The following is a 6380-nucleotide window of genomic DNA, read 5'->3' as shown; positions in this document are numbered from 1 at the left end:
GGGCTTGCATTTGGATTGAATGACTGTCACTTGAAACAAGCATCCAGAGCTCATTGCTGTAGTTCTTTATTTAGTACCAGTAGTACTACTAAAATGAGCATTTTTAATTTACCAAAATTACTGCAATGCAAACATCTATTTTAGAGTGATTATTTGTTAGAAGACAGCAGATCCATGTGGATCTTTTAGATAGCTGGAAAGAAAATAATGATTGCAGAAGAGGCTTCATAAGTTTCACTCCATAAGCTTAGATGTATGTGACTAGGAGCCCTCAACACTTTGCAATCGGAAGTTCAGTGAATTTATTCCTGCTGGTTCCACCATGGTACACAGCACATGCTATGGATGTGATGAACTGAAGTACACAGAAAATGAACTCTCTTGATCAAATTATGTCAAAACCAGTTTTTATTTCTCACTTCTGAGATCAAGGACTATATCCACAAGATTACCCCATCCCTGATACAGACCTAAAACTAGGTGTTGGCATAGTTTAACATGGCGTGCTGCAGGCTGCGGCCAAAGCATTAGTGTCTCTTGGCAAAACAACTTACAAAATGGGGGAAAAAAAAGAGAAAAACTAAAAAGGGAATTCAATGGCACAGTCAGGAGCTTAGACAAGTCTCTCTTCAGATCTGGTCTCTCAACCACCTGAAACAAGACCAAACAGTACAGACAGATGTACATTTACAGGGCTTCCTGGGAGCTTTCTCTATGTAAATGGGCTGTATTTGCACCAGGCACCCGAGGATAGAGCCCGGACAGCCGCTGGCCTTGGCCATACTCGGGATGCTGTGTGGCATGCCCATGACCCTACCATGGTTACTTTTCCATGTGCACCTGAAGTAGCTTGAAAGCTGAACTGCAGCCTGCCGGAGTGGGCTCACATGACAGCCATTGGGCATCATATACCTCCCACATCTGCCTCGAGTATGTAAATAAAATGCTAGCGCGTACAGCTAAAGTCCCCCAGGTCTTACATACCAGAAGGTCACAGCCACGTTTAATGTGCATGTGACTGCCCCCATCACTTCTAGGACTTAAGCTTTTACACTTAAACATACCAACACATTTTATATAAATAAACTCTTTCCAGAATCAAGGTCTGTATTTAGTATTTCCTTCGTTACATGAAGTTCACTGGAAAGGACTTTGGTAAGGGCATATTTCATGTGAAAACTGTCTAACTACGGTTAGCAAGTACCAAGGATTATTATATTTATTTTGCCCAGGAGACCTCTTACTGTTTATAAAACCATTTCAGAACCTGATAATGCTGTCAGATTTATACCAGATGAGTTGTGTGGAGCAGACCTGGTTGGTGGAAGGAGAAAATTTTAATCCACTTCTGCACTTTCATGGCCCTAAGAGAGACTAGAAATAAAATGTCTTCTGGCATAACTTCAAAAAAGCCATAAAAATGTTCTACATTATGTAACTGCCATAATCCCAAAGACCACATCTAAATGAGTGGCATCGGGAGAAACAGCATCTTTATAATAGGCTTCACCAAATTAGCTTTTATAAAAGATATTTGTGACCATGAGCTAAAACATTGTCCATTTTCCCAGTCAAGTATTACAAATGTTAAAGAACTTGTATTTCTGATTAGTCAGAAAATTAGTATCAGAACATTTGAAGTATTAACCTTATAGTCATGAATAAAACAGCTGAAGTATTTGAAGACTGGGATTATCTTGACTTTCAAGATTATGAATTTTGAAATAGATTTTATCGATACCACACCATTAATATTGTGGGTATTTATCAGTGTCTTATATACAGAGTAGCACACTGCTTTGTGCTTTGGCTTCTGGAAATCAGATGCCAGGAACTTGGGTGAAAGCAGATCTTTTCTATACACTTGACTTTTGGAGCAATTTAAAAGGCAAGAAAAGAAAGGTAATCCTCTTTTCTCAGGGTGGACGTGAGTGTGTGTACACATGGACACACACACACAAGGCAAGACTCTTTCAAGGACATCAGCGTCTCGACACTGGTTTAGAGCGAGGGAGGAGAAGAAGCAGAAGGGAACGCTGCGAGGGCACTCGCACTGAAACACGTCACTTATAGGTAGGAAAAGCAGAACTACGGCGATCTGTCAGTGTTTATATATATACTTCAAGATGTGGGAACGGAGAAAATGAAAACCACCACTGCAAACAGAGCCCATGTGTGCATGGCACACCAAAGGCCACTAACTCTTACTCCAAGCAACTGAGTAGAGCAGAAATCAATCACTGCTTGCTTCATCACTATTGTAGATGCTGGATTCATATTTTATGGCTTACTTTGCCTAATGTCATTTGCATAGAAAGTTAATGTTCTCAGGCGCAGAGTCCTATGAAATTGATGGATAATCTAAAATCGTGCGCTTGATTTTTCCCCCCTTTAATTTGGGCTATAGTTTACTCTTCCATTGCTCCCTTCAAACATATTAAATACTAACACTCATTCAGCCTTGGCTGGGGCCACAGACAGCTACCAAATGGTTCAGAGGCCCGCAGCAAGCTGGCAGGATCAGGCTCATGAGTTGTTCAGCCAAGATGTTTGCAGAGCTTGCAGCACAGGGCTGCTTTACAAAAGTACAGCCCATTTGCTGCCTTAGCTTGAGATACACAAGCTAATAGGGAAGAAAGCTGGGAAGTAAGGGGTAAAATATGTTTTCAACATTCTCAGAGTTTATACCTCTTCTTTTTTTTTTTTTTTTCCGAACCAAAAAAAGAGCTCTTGAGGATACTCTTAATTCTGTAGGGTTGCCGAAGCACTGATTATTAACACCCAGTCTTTGCTGGGGGAGGAGTTTGGGGGAGGTTAACCACCTTGTGCTCTTCACAAATGCAACTATTGCTGCTGCTGCTGTTTATGGAGAACACCACTACCCTCATCTTCCACAGCAAAACAGCCCCCAGTGGGACTAAAAGGTTTCAGTTACACACATGTGCAAGTGTCTTGGAGGCCTGTGGTGTTTAATTGTATGTGGTGTTTTAGAGGTTAGTTTCATAGGGAAGCCTAGAGCCACCAAAGCAGTGATGGGGACCACAGTCGCGCCCCGAGACACGAGCAAGCAGAAGCGAAGGTGAACATCAGTGGCTGGGCTGAGGGAATAGGGGATTTTCAGTGGCACGGCCGAAAGGAGGGATGAAGGGAGAGGGGCAGAAATCAGGGGGAAAAGATTTATGGCTCATCCAAAACAAGTACTTGCAGCTTCCCAGGCAAGACGGCTGTGACTGTCACCCCCAGGAACGCCAAAGGAGGGGGAAAGGTTGGCCACCTTGGACCCATGGCTGGAGGACAAGGCAGTGAGTGGTCCGCTGCTGCCTCACATTCACGGGGCAGGTGTCTCTGGGGACACTGGTGATACCAGCTGCTACTTTCCCAGGGTTGATCAGCTGTGTGTGAAGAGTATCATGTTTGTCTGGGACTTAGACATGTGAGGGAAAAGTATTCTTGAAGAGGCCTTAGTATGAATCAAGTCTATATCAAGTCACTGCTAATAATTCAAAGTAAACATTCAAGCAAATCTAGGAATGTAGTCAAGAAACAGTGAAGTGCAGAGCATTTTCAGGAATAAAGGTAGCTTAAGCAATTTGCCTTATCTACTTGGCATAAAGCACACGTTTTTATTCTCCTCTCCTAATAAAACCAACAAACGTACTTCTCCTTCAACAAACAATGTTTTACAGTATATACTAAATCTTTTTACTTTTTTGACCTTCCAAGTAGAATATGAGGCTTTTATTTGAGCTTGATGCAAAGAATTTCCAGCTGTTTACTCAAGACACCTGCATTTAATCTATGAATATTCTCAGAAGTTTTTATACTCCCCAAGAGAAGGCTGCAATCATGCTACTCAGATGTGATTACCTGTCTAACTCACTCACCAGGTCACATTTCCTTTGAAAGTCCATATCTATCATACGGACTCCTGAAATAATTTCAACTTAGAGTTTAAACCAATGAAGCAATTCAGGAAAAGCTAATTGTGACAAGAACACACTATTGTCATCCCACACATACTGCTGTCCTGAAGGCAAATAGTACATGTCTACGTTATTGACTGCGGTATAATAAACGAATACCCAAAGGAGTCTTAAATGAGCAATGTTAGGTACCATTAGCAGTCAAGTGATGATAACACGGAGCTCAGAGCAGGCTCATTTTTCTAATGAGAAGCAGTTTCCAACGTAAAAATACTTAAGAGGTAATGATGAAAACTGAGGTTAGTATACCAAAACCCACAACTATATCCAGAGGTTTCCAAATATAAGTTGGCCACTTAATTAACCCAGTTACCCAACTTAATGTTCCAGCTCAGTAAAATACTTGAGCATATGCAGAAGACACTAATGTTATTGGAGTTTACAGAATTTGAGCAGGGGGGACTGGGAGGGGGAGAGAAGTGGCCAAATGCTTTGATAAGAAGAGGTCAAAATGAAGGCAAATGTGATATAATTCATCTTCAGCTGAACACATTTTCAATTAGAACTGGTTGAAAAGACAGGAATTTCCTTCAGAAGGTTCCAGGGAAAACTAGTTAAATTCTGGTACATTCAATTAAGCAAACACAGGAGGGTGCTTTTTCCTTCTCCCATTTTTCCCCCCCTTCTATCTACACTCCCCCCACTTTCATTTTCTTGCTTTTCTTTTTTTCCTATCTTACCAGTAAAAAAAGCAGCAAAAGGGAAAGGCTGAGAATTTTTTTTCATAGAGAAGATGCAGATAGTTTCAAAAAACTTTTTTTCCACAGAAGTTTTCTTTCAGAGAAAATGCTGTTTAAACCTCCACCCAAAGATGCCTATATATTTTAACATGACAGGCTTTTACTTTGAGCTTCCACTGAAACCAGGCATTAACACCTTTCTGGGGAGAAAATTACATCCAGACTTTTAAGGCCACTTTCAAGAGATGGCATTTAACAGGACTGCACCAGACTGAGGGAATGGTTGTAGCTTCTCTCCTAAAGAACCTACAGGCAGGAGATGCAATTTTGCAAGTCACGACATGACTGCAATATTCCAAAGGATTGAAGAAAGCTACACGAACTGCAGCTGGTCAAGAAACCGTGGCTCAGCAATACCAAATTCAATTATTTAATGCAAACGAGAGCTTCCTCAATCCCCCTTTTGCAGCCATTTGACTTGCGTGCATCAAGAGCTAGACCATTAGAGAGAGGGTGCTCCTAAGAAGACAGGGAGATGCTGCAGCCCAGCCTGGGGGCAGCATAGCCATTTTAAAGTCAGCTCACTGCCTATTTCTGTCAGCATCGACACAGCAGCATGGGCACCGCCACGACTGCAGTTAATATCTCCTGAGCCTTATTTTAATCCAGGCTCTCCAGGTACAGAAAGAGGCACCAGGCCTGACGGCAGAGGATGCTCCCAGGCGCAAAGGGAGGCTGCAGGCCAGCGGGAGCCCCCGAAGGGGAACAGACCGTGGTTCCGGGAGGGACGTGGTGCACAGGGCTCAAAGATCAAGATGGTTTTGGCTGCTATGGAAAGGGCATAATTCAGATGAACAGCTGAAGGCCAGAATAAAATGGGCAGTGTTGGGTGCAGGCTTGAAGAGGATGGCTCTCTTTTTACCAGTATTTCACAAATGCTTCTTTTCTCCTTCCTCCGAACTTCATCCTGGGCTAATTTAGGCTAAGTAAATGATTTCTGTAATCCCCTTGGTTAGAGGAACTATTTGAGCCCTTCAAATCAGTAGTAATACAGTTGGTGAAAAAACAAAAGCTTTTCTTTTTCACTTTTAATGGAATAGGCTGAAAGAAACAGCAGTTCAGTCCCAAAGTGTTTTTAAGAGGAATCTCTTTTAAATTATATTTCAAAATGAAAATCATATTTATCATGTATCTTTCCCTCAGCTCTAATAAACAATAATGGCTTTGAAAAGAAGAAACAGTTGTATAATTTAAAATAATTGTAAAGGGTTTCCACCACAGTGGTGAACTTACTGAGAATAAGTTAGCTTTAACTAGCTCAGATCCTGACGAGAGTACAGCTGTGCTACCACAGAGGTCTGACCATGATAAGCCCTCAAAACACAGCCAAAGCTTCCAGGAAAGACAGCCTGCGAAGTATCAAGTCAGTACATTTCTTTAGAAGATGAGAACATTCTCATTTTTCTTTTCTGCACTAATATAGTGGTAATAATGATCATGATAAACTAATGCTTTTCTGACACAAGTATTTATTAGTGTAGGAGCATCAAATGCTTTTTTCAGCTACTCAGATTTATAGTTCAGACTATGGGAACAGAAAAGAGGTGGAACAGATGATCCCTGCAAATGTGCTGCTACTGCTCTCACTTAATGTCACTTAAACACAGGTAACTAATTCAGATAACATCTATGATATCCTGGCCCCAGAAAAGTCAGT

Source organism: Dromaius novaehollandiae, chromosome 2, assembly GCF_036370855.1.
Source record: "Dromaius novaehollandiae isolate bDroNov1 chromosome 2, bDroNov1.hap1, whole genome shotgun sequence".
Lineage (NCBI taxonomy): Eukaryota > Metazoa > Chordata > Aves > Casuariiformes > Dromaiidae > Dromaius > Dromaius novaehollandiae.
The sequence above is the reverse complement of the archived record's forward strand: the minus strand, read 5'-3'. Positions refer to the sequence as shown.